Here is an 18,037-nt window from a genome sequence, read left to right as displayed (position 1 = left end):
AAACTGGCCTTAAACCGACCTGACTCGCTTTACATATCTATACTGACTGCCTGTTTAATTATGGCTTCAGTACGAGACTCTGTAAGTCTATGAAAAATTTGGTTTGGTGAGTTTATAATGTGAATGCCAAGGTGCTTCAAAGAATCAAACACACACTTAGAAGCAGTTTGCAAGGCAAACTTTACTTCTGTTGAAGGGTGTTTTACCAAAGAAAATTTGGCAAGCACACACTCCTGCATAGGCAGTCTACCTGCTTTTATCCCTAATATAGTGATGCTCCAGGATCTATGCAATTGGGTAATTTTAAAATTGGGGTAGGCAAACAGAATTGTTTATAGTTAAAATTGCTACAATCGGCACTTACTTCCCAATAAGGCTAAATACTGTGTTTTGTAAGTGGACTACTAGACTGTTTCTCACATGTCCCCTCCCCGACCCCTTTTTATATCTTTTGGACTCATTTTAATTTGTTTTCTTGTAACCTTTGTTATTGCCATCTATCCTAGATATATTAAAGTTTTGAGGTGGAAATCACCCATGTTAATGAGTTTTCTCCCTTTTAACAGTTTGGATAGTCATCCCAGTGATTAGAAGCACTTGATAATGTCCTTTCCATCTTGGTTAAAGTTTGTCTTCTTTCCAGATATTGATTATAATCAAGTCACCAGGCTGAAAGTGATGAATTGTGAACTCTAGAAGGGGCGTCTGAGCAACAACTCATAAGAATCATACCAGAGTGGGAAATTAAGCACAGAGAGGTCTCAAATTCATGCAGAATAAACTTGTCCTTCTGACAGAGCTTGTTTTTATATTTATCAGGTACTCTTGTAGTTGTGTATAAAAGCCCTTCCTTTACAACCTCCCAGTTTTACTTCTTTTGGGGAAAACTGACAAAAATGTACACTTCAAGTGAAAGAAACATTGTCTTATCTTTCAAAAATCCACGTACAGCTGTGTTTTGTTTACATTCTCCTGCCAGATATTTAAGACCAAGTTGGTCTAAATTGACATTTTTCCTATCTACTGTCAGCTGAAATATGTCAGGGGTCACTCTTGGGAACTTGTGAGAATCCTCTTGCTTCCTTTTGCTTTTCCTCTACCAGTTGTACCATCTGCTAAGATGAATCAGGTCTTGCTTACCACCTGTAGCTTCCCTTGGAAGCATTAGCGACACTTTCCTCTCCAAATACTCTTTTATTTGCAGAGTGTGCACTGGTTGGCTTCCTGTTCTCTAGGGTCCTCTGGATCCTCCAGATTGGGAGATAAGGTGACTCATGAGAGTTGAAGGTTCATTACAGGAGTCCTGTCATTCCCTGGATCCTGGCAGACTTTAGAGGGCAAGGGCTAACTATTGGCTACTTTTTCCTTGGCCCTTTTACTCCCTTAAATTTGGTCTCTAAGTTTTGGTTTCAAATATCCAGCAGATCAGGCTCACTAGCCTGAAAGTAGAAATACTGGGTTTTCATTTTAATGTCTATGATTTTATAATTACCCCTCCATTTAATTACGATCAGTATTAGTACTAGAATTCAGCTTTATATACTATCTGTCTTATGGGTGATGGCTTATTATCTCAAATTAACTCAGGATGTTCTACTAGAAGGAGTGGTTCTGCAAAACATTAACAGGCAACAGTTATAAATGTTTACAAGGAAAATACACAATAAAATTAACAGGAGCAAACACATGCAGTTTGTTTAATAGCTATGAACTAAGAAACATGGTTTTTATAATCCTAAACCTTTACTTAGTTATGTATTATACCCCCTGTTTATTTTGAGATCATAGCAATCTTTACAACAAAAATCTAACCTTTGAACATAACACTAAATGAGTTAAAGTCTAGCATACTTTGCAGCCAGCCTATTATTGAATAAGGTGCTAAGTAGAACCTTATCTCAGGTAAGGTGGAGCTCCTGACAAATAACACTATATAACATTACATCTGAAACATGAATCAAAAAAAAAAAAAAAAGTAAGAGAGCTCCTAACTTTCGTTTTGTGGAAAAGTGGAAGAATGTTTCCATGTTTTACAAGGTTAATGTTTAAGCAAATTAGGCTCTCCTTATTATCTTTCAAAAAAACATTCACATTTCCATCCCACTGTAAAAAGTAACACAAAATTCTATATATATCTTATTGATAACAGGTTACCTTTATCAAGTTACAGAACATTAAACAACATAAATAAATCCCCAATTAAATTTGCTATTTCTATATAAATTTGAAGGAGATTACCACTACAGACTACTTTAGCTTGGAGAATACTAGTTTGGTAAAGTGTTCCCCTAAGTTTTTAGATGTATACATATCTTTAGTAATATATATTTAGGGTGACTCAATCTTGTTTTAAATTAACTGACTCAATTCTTGTTTTAAAAATTTGTTGAGAAGAGAATGGATCCCAATTAATGACTCTCTTATAAACATATACATATATGTTTCCCCTGGGGCAAGTAATTCCTTTTTAAGCAAGATGTTAGTTAGATAACATTAATCATCTTTTTCAGGGTCCCTTTGGCCAAAATGACTTTATTTACTTTTAAAGGACTTCTAGCAGATCGGTCTTTGTTTCCTTTATCCAGGAGGCACTCACAAATAAAGTTCTTAGGTGAGAATGTTATCTTTACATTTATGCAACAAATTGTATCTCAGAGAGAGATTGGATAATCTGGCATATTAAAAAAATTTAAAAAACTGCCCTATTCTTCACCCTCAACATGCATTTATGGGGTTGGAGTACAGGATATTGTTGAGCCTGACCTCTATATACTGCCATCATTACCACTGTTTATTTTTCCTGCCTAAGACTTTAAAAAGACAAGACTTGCTCATTGAAATCTTTCCATTGTCCTTCCCTGTACATTGGCCTAAAATTTTTATTCCCAAATTTCTTCTGGGTTCTTGCAATTAAGTATCCCCCTGTGTACTCAAACCACCCTCCTTATTAAAGATTTCCTATACACCCTAGGCCCCCCATTTGCTCAGTCCTCCTTATGGGGAGTTATTTATTTTTTGCACACACCCCCATTCTGCTTTCCTGGGTGTGGTCTCATGTTTCTTGAGTTTCAACCCCTCTTCTTTCAGAGCATTTTTTGCACTTGTGTCTCAGACATATTACACAACCTTCAGAATGTACCAACAAATAAGGAAGTAGTTCTTTCTTGAAAATAGATTTTTCTACCTTGTTCCAAGCACAGTGTTACCTGGTCACCATGGTGTTTGCTAAGGCCCTTTCCCTGCATTGCCAATCTGCTTTTGATTATGGGTCCGTTGTCAGACTCAGGGATGACAGTTTCCTCCCCTACTCCAAGGAGGCTGAAATAAGGCAGTGGAACATCTCCTCTAAGGAGGGAGTCCCCATGACACTCTAGTTATGTATGGAAACTTATGTTGGGTACCAAGATTGTTAAAAATACCAGGATGGTGCAAAGAATCAAACATGTGCTCAGAAGGAGCTAGGCAAGCTAAACTTTACTTATGCAGAGGGAATGTTACCAAAGAAAATCCAGCAAGCAAGCACACTTGGGCAAGCAGTCCACCTGCTTTTATCCCTAATGCAGTGCTGCCCCTTACCCTGATAGGAGGAACCTGGGGTTATAATCTACATGATTGGCTTATTTTAAAATTGGGGCAGGCTACAGTTAAAATGGCTACAATTTGGATTTTTTTTAACTTAATTTTATTTATTTATTTATTTTTATGTGGTGCTGAGGATCGAACTCAAGGCCTTACACATGCTAGCTGAGCCACAACCCCAGTCCCTACAATTGGATCTTATATTCCATTTAAGGCTTAGTACTACATTTTGAAAATGGACCACAGAGCATTTTATTCTCACCTATGATAGAGGTCATTTGTAAACTTCCATATTAATGCCTCCCCCTCATATTGCACAATGTGGCAGATTTGTTAAATTTGTCCAAATTTCAAGGATTATATCTAAACTTTTCATCAGATTCTTAATGACAGCCACAATTACTGAAAGGTTAAAAATTTCTATTCTAGAAAAAATTTATTCAGACCTCCTTGTCTGCTGATTTTATTCCATTCAATCTTTTGTACTATTTATAGCAAAGAAGAGTGCTGAGCCATCATAGAAACTGAAGAAAAATGGAGAGACAGGCAGATCTGTCTGAAAATCACCCTGGAAACTCATGCCCTGTTGACTGAACACCAAGCAATTTGGAAACCCTATCTTCCCACCCACTTATGCCATATTCCAGCAAAACAGAAGGCATCACGATTGAGTTTCTCATGGGACAAATGGCCTTTTCTCCCTGTTCAGGAGCAGCCACAATTACTCCTTACCAGTGATGCTTGCATTTGATGCCTCCATCCAGGCTGCCTGGCACCTCCTTCAGCAGATTATTTTTCACTTTATCAGGAAGGAAAAAATAGAAAGATGGCATCCTTTTCCTATAGAGTAGACACATATATTCTTTAGAGAACACTGCTATGAAGGCTATGTGATGATATTGAGAATCAGAGAGTATATATCTTTAAGAATCTTGGGTGCTGTTATGGTCTGGATGTGAGGTGTTCCCCCAAAAGCTCACATGTGAGATAATGCAAGAGGGTTTGAAAGAGAAATGAGTGAGTTACACCCTTATCCTAATCAGTGAATTAAACCCTTATGGGATTAACTGAGTGGTAACTGGAGGCAGGTGGGGTATGGCCAGACTAAGTGGTTCCTTAGAAGGCATGGCTATGGGGTTTATATTTTGTATCCAGAGCATGAAGTCTTTCTCTCTCTGCTTCCTAATCAATATGTGAGGTGCTACCCTCTGCCACACACTCCACCATGATGTTCATCTTCAACCCAGCCCCAAGGAATGGAGTCTGCTGTCCATGGACTGAAACCTCTAAAACTGTGAGCCCCCAAATAAACCTTCCTTCCTTTACAGTTGTTCTGGTTGGGTCTTTTAGTCATAGCAGCAAAATAGCTGACTAAAGCAGATGCCAAGTTCCTCAGTAAAGACTATTCCTATTGTCAATGCATACTGTAAGATGCTAAGGATTTTTTGCATAATTTTAGGGAAATACAGTTGGTTATACAAGAGGGAAATACATTTATGAATAATTTTGATCACAAAATTATTCAAATATCTACTTTAATCTTATCATAATATATTTAGAGAGATGTTTTCTCTGATTTTCATGGGTTTATGAGCTTGCTGAGAAGAAAATTCTTTGCAATTTAGGATTTTAAAGATAGAAAGAAATGTAGTGAACTTGAAAGAGAACAGCAGAGGATAAATAGTAGGCAGGACGCCATCCCTAATTCATCCTATGTGGCATGTATGCATCCTGAGTAGGTTCATACCATATACAAAAAAGCACTGCTTATAAAACAAAAAGATCAGTTCCACCTAAGCCCAAGGACCCTAGTAACTCTCACACAGTGCCCCTTATAAAAAGAAAACAACATAAAGTGGCAGGAGATATGTCCCTCTCAATACTAGAAAATTAAGCACAGCTTGTCCTGAGTATTAAAAGGCATTTGTCAAATGCCTGAGATGAGTAATATTTGTTGAGAACAGCAGATGAGGGAGATCAATTGAATTTGAAAAGAAGTACAAGTGAGCTGTGAAACATCACCTGGAGCAGCCCAGGAGCAGTGGTGAGGGCAAATGTCTGGGCCACATGCAACAGGATGTCAGCAACCGAAGCCAAGGATGTCAGGAATTTCAAGGGTAATAACATAATCTGCACTGTCCATCCAAAAGCGTTTGCAGCCATTGAAATATAAATGTAGGGATAGATTTTAACATAAAAGCTAATTACAACAAAAATGAAATGATCTATACCTTTTATAGCATGCTCTTTCACTTGATCATTTGTCTCTTAGATATCTTTCCAAATTGCCTTCAGACTGTGGACTCACCCAGCTCTAGTTCTCATCGTGCTGAGCACATTCTCATGCTCTTCTAAAGGCTAGGCTCTGGAGATCCTTTCTCCATCCACAAGATCTGCATCAACCCTTGTCCGGGTCACTTCTCACTTGCCAACAAACACCCTTTTAAACCTAGTCCTCTGTTCCTTAAAGACACATTATCACCCATCACTCTATAAACTGACCCTACTTCACTTTTCTGGATAGCATATATCACTTCTCTACTTGACATTTTATATGTGTTTATTGTATACCCTTCCTACCAAAATATGAGCTCCAGGAATAACAAAGATTTTTAGATTTAATTCACTGACATATACTCCATGGCCATTGGTTTTAAGTAGATTCTTGATAAATATTGTTGAAAGGATGAATATGTCAATTATTTAAGTTGCTTATCAATCAAAGTAAACTTGTGATACCTAACTTTGTCTTTCATACATTAAAATGGTGATAAAAATGCTCCCTCATCTGCATTGTAAATGTAAAGATAACAAGAGATTTTTATCAATAATAATAACTGATACTTATTGAGTATATGCTGAGTAGACTCCTCCTTTAATCTTCTGTTTAACCTATACATTGATTATAGTTAAACCCGTTGTGGAAGAGGAAGCTGAGGCTCACAGAATTCAGAACTTAGGTGAATGATGTTTTATCCTAGTCAGCAAGACTCCAGAGTACTCTCCTCAAAACTGCATCATGCTACTTCCTGTAGTACATGTAGGATGAGTTCAACTAATGATGATTAATGTTGTAAGGTCATTACTATCATTTTTTTTTGTAATCACATAGTATTCCATCACAGAGTTATAGTACATTTTATTTTACAAGTTTCTGATTGTTTATTTAAGCTGCTTCATTTTAAAAAAAAACAAAAATCATTGCACGTAGTGTTTCAATGGAATCCTTATATATTTGTGATTATATAGAAAATATACCTATAGAACACATTTTCAGAAGTGTAACAAGTGGGCCAAGCTTTTTAAGCTTTGATGGCTCTAAGTTTCATTTCCAACAGATGGTACTTTTTAACTTTCTATACCCAGACAGTGTATTGTATGTATTAATTGTTCTCTTATGCTTTGTTTTCACCATGACTATTTCATTTTATAAAGGAAACTTGGAATTTACTATCAAGAACTTACAAAGACATAATCTTTTTTGCAAAACCAAACAAATTTATCATCTCTCTCTCTCTCTCTCTCTCTCTCTCTCATTAAGGGGTATTTAACCCAAAGGCACTTTACCACTGACCACTTTGCTACATCTCTGCATTTTTAATTTTATTTTGAGAGAGGGTCTTATAAGTTGCTTATGACCTAGCTAAGTTGCTGAGGTTGGCCTTGAACTTGAGATCCTCCTGCCTCAGCCTCCCGAGTTGCTGAGATTACTGGTGTGCATCAACACTTTCAGCTTCATACTGGCCTCAATACTTGAACCATGTTGTATGGCTTTCATATTTAAAAAAAAAAAAATGTTACAATATCTTTGAAACTTTTGATTCCAAACGTAAACCTTGATATTTATTTTCATTTTAAGAAAGGTGTAAATGTCTTGACTGTTTAATCTTTAAATTTCTAAGTGATACAAAAGGACTCTTGTAAATTATTAGCTATTCAGGCCAGTAAATATCTTATATGACTTGCCCTAAATTATCTTGAGCAAGGAACTTCTGAAATGTTTATCCAGCTGCTATAAATGTACTTTCTGACTTTAAATTATTCCACAAAGTACTTAAGAAAAAAGAATAATTTCAATACACATATTACCCATGAAGACAAAAGCTCACTCAAAAAATGTACATACTTTAAATATATCCAAATCATATTTGTGTACTTTAGCCTACTGAAGGAAGCAATACAAATCACTATACTATCTTTTTTCTTTCTTTCTTTCTTTTCTTTTTTTTTTTTTTTTTCAGGTACTGAAGATTGAACCTAGGTCCTTGCTCATGCGAGGCAAGTGTCTGGCTCCTGAGCTACATCCCCAGCCACTATAGCAGCATCTTGAAGATGATGTACCCTAACTATGTCACTAAGACATCATTGAGCCAGGCACAGTGGTGCACGTCTGTGACCCCAGCAGCTCAGAAGGCTGAGGCACAGGATGGCAAGTTCAAAGCCAGTCTCAGCAACTTAGTGAGGCCCTAAGCAACTCAGCAAAACCCTGTCTCTAAATAAAATACAAAAAAGGGCTGGGAATGTGGCTCAAAGATAAGGTGCCTCTGAGTTCAATCCTTGGTACCAAAAAAAAAAAAAAAAAGACATCATTGAAAGTTTGCATAAATATTGAAAACATTTGAAAAGTTGTTACAGCTCAAGATTATAATTAGCATTTATGAATAAAATAGAGCACCAATAACATGCTAACTGGCATAAACAAAATTTGAAATATACATAGAATGATCTTAATTTCTATCTCTTTTCCAGGGAACCTTTTCAAAAGATACTTAAAGAAAATTTCCAAGTTACATTGTGCAATTATTTGGGAAGCCTTTAAACATTCCATATATTTGATTACTTCTCCAATTCCTATACAGACAAGCTAGGAAGTGCTGGGAGGTCCAAGATAAAGGCATTAGTAAATTTGGTGTCTGGTAAGCCCTTTGCCCATCATCAGTGGCTTGTTGCATCCTCACAGGGTGGAAGCAGTCAATACAGCTTACTTCAACCTATCTTATACATGTATTAATCCCATGAGGGCTCTGCCATCTTGAATTAATCATTTCCCAAAGCCCCACCTTAACACTACTATATTGCTCTTCCAGGAATGGTGTTTGGAGGCACACAGAATGGTTCAGCATTTGACATACTGTCATAGGCTTTCCTATAACACAGCCTCTAAAAAGACTAGGCTGTCTCAAACCCTTGGCAATAGAATTGTTTACCTTTATACAAAGAAGGTTGGGAAAGCACCAAAATCTGCATTTGGTATGTGCCCAGACAGACTTAAAGGGGTTCATGTTGTGAGACCTAAAGTCCTTATGAGAGTATGTAAAACAACAACAACAACAACAACAAAAAAAAAAACAGGTCATCAGGACCTATGGTGGTTTCATGTGTGCTAAATGTGTTTGTAACAGGATCAAGCCTGCTTTCCTTATTGAGGAACAGAAAATCGTGAAAGTGTTGGAGGCACAAGCAGAGTCAGCTAAATAAAAAAAAAAATGAAGCTTCTTTGAGTAATAAAAAGTCAAATGGAAACAAAAAGGTTATAATGTAATGAATTATCGAGGGGAGAATCTCAACATTAAGACAACAGCTTAATATATGTACATATTATATCCATACACATTCCTCTGTGATAATTATTCAGAATTCAGAATGGACCCTTAAACATTCTTCATGTTTACTATAAACTGGATCTATGTAATTAAAGTAAGAACAAGATATTTTGCTGAAAGATTTAATAGTTCACCATATTGAATGCATAGAAAGAACTGTGGCAATTTCCCATTTTAGTTTTTCCATATTTATTTATTTTTGGGGTGTGTGTGTGTGTGTGTGTGTGTGTGTGTGTGCAGTGTAAATGTAATGCAATCTGGAGCTAAGAATAAGGAAGAAAGCATCTCTTGCTTCTTTTTCTTCATCCTCCCTGCCATCTTCTTAGTTTAGGCCCTGATTACTTATGCTAAGTCAGTTGTACCAGCCTCCTCTCTCTACAGAGTGCTACAAATTGGTTGGATTTGACAGTAAGTCAGCTTTATCCACAATGAAAAGTAAACCAGTTCATTAAGTAAAAACATAGAATTTTATTTAACCCATAATCCAAAAAGAACACCTATTATATTTTTTAAAAGATTTGTGTGCCTGCATTATATGTAAAATATCAAGGATGGTTTTATACATTATTTTCCTGAGATATTTATTTGATAAATTTACAAACATTTCATTTTTCTGATGTGCATTACTTTGATATGCCCATAAATCATTTTGTGGTTTCTTTTTTTTTTCTTCTCAAATGTGTGGCTCAAAGGACCATGAAGAAATGCATTCAATAAAAGCAAATTAAATTTTCATTTTTATACCTATACATTCACCATCATACTTAAATAATTTGGAAACACGTTCATAATGGGAAACTGCCATTATGTGAACCATACAATTGGACACATTGAGGGGAATGAAAAGCTTTAGAAACTGTAGTCCCTGTGACAGAGAGCACACAATTCAGTTGAAGCAGTATGGTAGATACAAATGGAAATAAAATTTAAGGGTGTATACAATTTTGCATTAAGTGAGAGATGTACACAATGAGTACTATGGAAATTCACAGGATGAATACAGTACTTAGTACTTTGCAGCTGAAAAACCTCTGATTTACTCTCATCTTCAACAGAATCACTCTACTTTTATCTGTTTCATTTGTTTATGCTCCTGGCTAAGATTTCATCTAAACAGAGGGTTCTGTAGAAAAAAAATAAGTTTGAAAATCACTTCTGCCATAATGAAGTGGAACAGTGGCAAGGATACTTAAAACACTATTGGGTAATCTAACACACATGCATATGCTTGGTTTTATGACGCATCGTATGGAGCTTTGGAAGTATATTGATTTACTTTTCTAACCTGCCATTCTGCCATGGATCTCAAACTAAATGTAAACACCAGTGCCTTTTCATATACTTCTGCCATCTGACATTGCCAGAAAAATAAAATGCATAATTTTTAACATAGCATATTCCTCATTCAGGCTCCAAATCCCTTTTTCCTTTTTTTTTTTTTAAATTTCTCCTCATTGCAACATGCAATTATAAACATGACTCATTATAAGGTGTCTATTTTTAATTTTTATTTTACAAATGAGAAGATTGAGATTCAGTATGGCCAGTCATCTGTAGATGAGAGCCCATTATAAAAGTGTGTTAATGTTTGAAAGGCATTCTTTCCTTAACCCTGTGTTATTTCCCAATAAACAAACACCTCATCAACCGCAGCATTAAGAGCGTAAGCCTGCTTAATACATGTTTGATAAATGAATATTGAAGCAAATAAATGGATATAAAAGAGAAGCTGAAGATAAAATTTCACCCTCAAGCTTACCTTTCCATTATAGAGAACATAGCATAAAACTGTGAAAGCCTTTCCTATTTCCTTTTCCTATGACATATATATATATATATATTTTTTTTTTTTTTGGAAATGGGATACAGTTTTCCAGTCTTTGATGATCTCTAAACACTGGCTGTCCATTTACCTCAGAGGCAACTGTTATGCTCTGATAGCAACATTTTGAAAACTTCCCTCAGATCACTACAGCATTAGGGTTTTCTAGAATATTGTATGAATGCAGTGAGAATGTGAGGATGGGAAGAGAAGAAAGGAATCAGAACATAATTCATGATCTCATTGAAAAGTCCCAGAATGACTTCTATTTGTTCTGTCACCAAATGAGTATATTTTCTAATTTTGAGAATAAAACAAGATTGAGGAAAAGCTTTCTCATAATTTTTTCATTTTAAACTAAACACAGATAAAATGCCAACTTGGCAATACTTCAAAAGATAGATATTTTTACCCAGTCTAGATATTAAAAAAAGTTAAAAACAGTTAAAAACAACCTCTTCCAGATATTTTCATCCAATCTAGATAGTATTTAAAAAACAACATGAAACAGAACTCCTTTGGTTGATTTTTTTCTTTTTTTTTTAAATTCAACACATTTTTATTTGTTCTTTTTATATATACATGACAATAGGATATATTTTGGCATTTTTACATACATGGAATATAATTTATTCTAATTAGAATCCCATTTTTGTGGTTATATAAGAGGTGGAGTTTCAATCATTGTGTATTTATATGTGAATATAGGAAAGTTATGTCTGATCCCTTCTATTCTCTCTCCTATTCCTTTCCCTCCTCTTGTCTTCATTTCCCTTTGTTTAATCCAATGAACTTCTATTCTTCCCTCCCCTCCCCCTTATTATGTGTTAGCACCCACATATCAGAGAGAACATTCATCCTTTAGTTTTGAGGGACTGGCTTATTTCATTAACATGATACTCCCCAGTTCCATGCATTTACTGGCAAAGACATAATTTCATTCATCTTATGGCTGAGTAATATTCCATTGTGTATATATACTACATTTTATTTATTCATTCATCTGTTGAAGGGCACTTGGTTTCATTCCATAGCTTAGCTAGTTGATTTTTAGGTAGAACAGGTAAAGTTCATTTAATATTCCAGTCTCCCAAGTATTTCTTAAGAAATGACTTTTCTTTTGACTAACAATTCAGGATAACATAAGCCTTTGTAGAGAGTTTTCTCATTGTCCCCAAATTAGAGAAAATGCAAATACCATTTTTAAAAAGTTGCAAAAAGAACTAGAAAGAATTCCATTTCCTCCATAATAGTTCTTAATAACATGATAGCAATCAATTTCTACTACTAAGAGACACTGAGTTTGATATATTCCAATCCTTTCTCTTCAAGAATGTCTAGACATGTGTACATATATGCATAGTCCCAAGGAATTAGGGACTTTAGATAATAATAAGAAATGTTATTATACTGTGTATATTAACCAACTACAATATAATACAAAATAATCTTTAATAATAAATTTTCTTTATTTAGCTTTGTGACAAAAAGAAAGAAAGAAACAATTATACTTATATCTTGATTTGCCCCAAAATAATCAATCTTTCTCAAATTTTTCCTATTGAAATAGGTTAAAGCTTGGACATACCTAGCCATAAATGTTTTAAATAACAAAAGTACCTGAGTAGTCTTTCAAGACAAGTCTTCAAAATCCACTCCGGGATGGTTCAGAACTGACTTATCACAAATGAACAAGTGAACAGTTCATCTGATCAAGAAATTTTGACATCACGAGCCTAAAATCTCTCATGCAGAACATCATAATCCTCACAAAGGAAATAAGTGACATATGAAGAGACTAATGTCCATTTGTGTAAACAGATGAACCTTAAGATTCCCCCTTCTCATTCCTATAACAAGCCACCCCCACCAGTTTCCTTTTCCATAAATCTTCCTAATACTAGCTGGTTGGTGAGGTAGCTTTGAGGTTGTAGCTCATAACTTCACGGCTGGTATGTGAGGCTCTCTAAAGCTGGTCCTGTTTGCCAAAATTTAGTGCTACAGTATAAGGTTCTGTGTGCCTTGAACAGTGAGCTCTTGCTTGATATCTCTAGTATGTACTATTAAGTACAATATTTCTATGTTTTTATCTCTAATAAGTGTCCTATGAGGGGAAAAAAGTTTTTGCTTTGTTATGAAAAGTAAAAAGTCATTTTATCCTTGATGCAAACCTTTGCTTCTGGAAGAGGGGCTGTTGCACCTTAGCAAAGCTAGCAACCCTTCAAAAGGGTTCTGAAAGTAACTGTGATATTTGAAGATAAAAAGGATGAGGGCATTGCCTGCATTCTGTCCTGCAAACCTTAGGGGTAAATCCTTTGATGTTCAAATGAGAGAACCTTAAGTTCCTTTATGTTTCTACTTAAAAAAAAAAAAAAAAACAGGAATTCTTTTTATAAACACTGTATTACATTTTCTATACTAAATCACTACTATTTTTTATGCAGACTAGATGAGAAGTACATTCCATTTGAATGTCAATGTCTCATTACATTTATTCTTCATATCTTCACTGAGGCAGATTATTTCACAGTAAATGGAAATCTTGGGTATCGTTCATTATATTAGGGACTTGAAATAACCTAGAAAATTCAACACCATTACCTTATCCATTAATCCGTTATCAATCAGCATTTTGTTGTATTTCAAAATGAACAAAACTTAACATTCTATGTTTATGGCCTTCTATGGTTGCCATTAAGCATCAGAGAATAACTATATAAGAGAAATTATGTATAATCTGAATTGCCCTACTGTGTAAATCTATTTATTTACAAAGATGTTTAATGATCTGTAAATCCCCACACCTACAATTATTTCCCAGATTTTCTGGACAAGTTTAAAATATACTCAAAAATTAACTGGTTCCACATGGTTACAGAAGTATTGCACCAGGTGTAGCTGTAAGTTTTTTATAGGTCTCATCTTCTTTTGTGGAGACGGATACAGGGATTGAACTTGGGGCCACTTTAACACTGAGCTAGATCCCCAACTCTATTTTTTTGTATATTTATTTTGAGACAGGGGCTCACTGAGTTGCGTTGCACCTCACTTTTGCTGAGGCTGGCTTTGAACTTGCCATCTTCCTGTCTCAGCCTCCCAAATTGCTGGGATTACAGACGTGTGCCACCACACCTGGCTTGATCTTATTAATGGATGCTCAGTTTTTCCTTTGCTCCTCCAGGCCAGAGTCTTTAGTAAAGAATATGGTTTAGGGAGTAATCTGAAGCAGTGATTTAGGCACTTTGAAATAAGGGACAGGACATATTATTTTAATACGTTAAGTATAACAACAACAACACATACTATAATCTCTGTATATCTACCATCTAGGGTACACACCTCCTACCCAGCTAAGAGAAAATATTACCAATATATTTGTAACTTCTGAGTAACATGCCCTTATGACATTCTACTTTTTTCCCAGCATTTAAGCACATTCATTTACAGTTTTAATACACACACACACACACACACACACACACACATATATATACCACCAAGTAATATATAATTTGTATTATTTTAAATATCAGAGCTCTTAGAAATGGTATCATAGTATATATACTTCTATCATTGCATCTCTTTCATCTTATGTTAATATTTTTTCATATGTAAATATTGTTCAATATTTAATTTTTCAATATTAATTTTGCTTGTCTTTCACTTTTCAGTAATTTTCATCACGATATAGTTTTTTCTTTGTATATCCCATCAGATTTATTACAAATCTAAATTGATTTAGACTGTTCTGTGAAAATGAGACCAAAGAAACAAAAGAAAGAAAGTAGAAATATGTGTATGTATACAACTTTGTTAAGGTAACTTGTTCCATGACAAGAAGTATAACTCAATTGACACCAAAAATAAAATAAAATAAAAAAAAATTATGGGGCTGGAAGAACTGATTATTCATATTCGCATGGGGGAAATTAGGACTTCTACTTCATAATATAGACACCAATCAATTTTGAATGTAGATGAAAACTTGAAAATTTTGGGGATTAAATACATAATACTATTCCCATGACAGTGGGATCATAAGATGACTTTGAAACCTTTGTGACGTGTCGGATTGCTATACTGAACTTCATTTCCCCCATGTTTCCTTTTTATCTGCTTCCAGCTGGGCTGGGAAGAAGATTCTTGGCTCCTTGGAGCACAGAGGGCAGCCGGAGCAGGGCCTAGGATTGCTTAGTGTCTGTTGGATTTTCACTTGAGTTTCTCTGACTATTGTGCAAAGCATTATGTGTTTACCTCTGTGACAGAGGGCCCTAGCTTTTGCTCTATTCGCCGCTGATACACAGTCACTGAAGTAAGTCAGAGCCAACAAGAACAGACATAGCTTTAGTCCATCTCTGTGGGGTTCCAGCCCATGCTAGTGAGATTCCTGCCTGTTTGTGATCTTCCCTTTCTGACTGCCTGACAAGTGGACTTCAAACTCCAGAATCAGACACAGAGACAGTCCTCCCAGAGAGTGCTTAGACCTCGTGTGTCAATCCTAAGTGCAGTCGCAAGTTACCTTATTCTCTGGAAGTTTCTTCAACTATAAATCAAATAGGATTTGATTCACAGTTCACTTCAACACTTCACCAGATGTGTGTAAACTCTCAGCAGAATTTTACAACTGTCCTAGAAATATTCCATACCAATATGCTAATGTATCTCCTCCATTCCTAAAGTATGAATCTAATTCTATTTTAAATTAAATTGTAAATGTTTATAAAAAAAGATAAATTTTGATTTTTTCTTTTACACAAATTTAAAGAAAAATAGCAATCATATATCAATATTTTGTGTAAAATATTATTTCACTTTTAAAAAATTCATCTTTTTGTGATTCATTCTGTCTTATAAAATAATTAATTTGATGCTTTCTTCTAAACAAAATGAACAAATTATATATTTTAAAATTTGAAGTTATTATTTAGAAAATCAAATCTGTTATCAGAGTATCTAGGAAACTAGAGTCTAAATATTTAACAAATAGGGGGTGAAAAGGGTTCCAAGCTACATCATTATCTCTTTCTGTCCATTAGAACTATAGACTTCTTAATATTTAACTTTCAAAATTTAAAGCTGAAAGAAAGTTAGCATAGCAAATTACAGATTTTAATATTCCTTTCTTCCCATGCTTATAAATGTCTTTCTCCTAGGTTTATGCTACACACTTTCTAACAGTAATAATGTAAATATTTACATAAAACAACTTTGTCTTGCCTCTTGTAACTTTGCATTCCATTATATTTATCAAGCATTTAAATTTTTAAAATTACTTCAGTAAACTCTCTTTCCCTTTCTTAACCCTTCCCCCTTTTCTTTAACCCCTCCACCCTTCAGATTTTCCAGATATTTCTTCTTCTTTCAGAAATATTGCCTCTACCCTTGAAAGCAGCAGTTGGGTCTGATTACTCATCATGGCATAACAAAAATGCCACAAATGTACCACGTCTGACACATCTAAGCATAGAATAAAATGTTTATTATGGAATTGATAAATTCTGAATGGGCTCCTTATGCTATTCTGTAATTTTTCCTCTTATGGGACATCTTCTCTTTTCAAAACCTTCTTTAATGGAGCTTCAGAAGCAGCTCCTACATTTTCTTCCCTAATTTGCAACATAAAAGAGAAAATATTTAAGCAAGTATCTCTAGCTTTTTTCTTTTGTCACAGCCAGTGATTTTATAGCCCTGTAGTTGTTATTTGCAAATTATTTTTATCATTATCAAGGGTAACTACAGTATATCAACCAGACTTTTAGAAGGAACCAGGTACCTATGTTACATTGCATAATGAGTTGAGTTTAACAAAGAGAAAGTTTACAAAAGGATGACTATAAAATATAAGACCTATTGCAATATTGTGGGTGAGTAGCACCCTAAAGAAAGGGAATGAGTTATTTGAACCTGGAAGAAATAAGTCATGTGGAGGACTATCTTGAAAGAGTTGTAATATTTGGTTTAGGGAGGCAGTCAGGACTGTGCAACCTTATGAAAAGTGGGCAGGAAAAGGAATCTTGGCATTGTCTCTACCCTCTCTCTGATTTCCAGCAGAGGATTCCTATTGATCACTTATAACCTAAGCTAGATGGCAGCAAAACTTATTGGCATTGTAATCCTCAAGTCACCCTTGATGTGCAGAGAGCAGTTGAAGAAGTTTGAAGAGTTTATCTGAAAAACAAAAAAGAAATATCAAGCAATGTAATTAGTTACCATAAGTATAAGAAAAATATGTATTTACTTATGTATATGTATTGGTAATTAAGCTTTTTATCACTGTGACAAAAATCCCTGACAGAAACAACTTAAAGAAGTAAAGGTTTCTTTTGGCTTATGGTTTCAGAGGTTTTGATCTAGGATCAGCTGTCTCTACTGCTTTGGGCCTGACACAAAGCAGAAAGTTTTGGTGAGAGACTGTGGCAGAAGAAAGCTGTTTAGCTCACAGCAGCCAGAAAGCAGAATGAGTGTGTGTGTGTGTGTGTATGTGTGTGTGTGTGTGTGTGTGTGTGTGTGTGAGAGAGAGAGAGAGAGAGAGAGAGAGAGAGAGAGAGAGAGAGAGAATGAGGAAGAATTGGGACAATATATAGTCAGTAAGAGCACAAATCCACTGATCTTCCTCCAGCCACGCTCACCTCCTTAGAGTTTTTACCACCTCCCAATACTCATTAAAATTATTATTTATTTATTTAGTACCAGGGATTGAACCTAGGAGTGCTTAACCATTGAGCCACATCCCCTGCCTATTTTTTTAAATTTAATTTATTATTATTATTTTTTTTTTTTTAAATTTTGAGGTAGATTCTTGCTAAGTTGTCCAGGGCCTTGCTAAATTGCTGAGGCTAGATTTGAATAACTGGGATTATAGGCATGCACCACCAAGCCCAGCTATTTAAATTATTAATCCTTCAAATTAATTATTCTCCTGATGCAGTTAAACACCTCATTACCCAGTCACTTCCTAAAAGTTTCATCTCTAAACATTACTGAATTGGGAACCAAGCCTGCAACACATGAACCTTTTATGGAACATTCCAGA

General features: G+C 35.1%; 1 pseudogene; it reads left to right on the top strand.

Moving 5' to 3' along the window:
* Positions 1-8,690: 8,690 nt before the first annotated feature.
* On the top strand, positions 8,691-9,057 carry LOC143407316 (large ribosomal subunit protein eL34 pseudogene; annotated as a pseudogene).
* Positions 9,058-18,037: the final 8,980 nt, after the last annotated feature.

The sequence above is a fragment of the Callospermophilus lateralis genome, chromosome 9 (assembly GCF_048772815.1).
Source record: "Callospermophilus lateralis isolate mCalLat2 chromosome 9, mCalLat2.hap1, whole genome shotgun sequence".
NCBI lineage: Eukaryota > Metazoa > Chordata > Mammalia > Rodentia > Sciuridae > Callospermophilus > Callospermophilus lateralis.
This window is presented reverse-complemented; position numbering and strand designations above follow the sequence as displayed.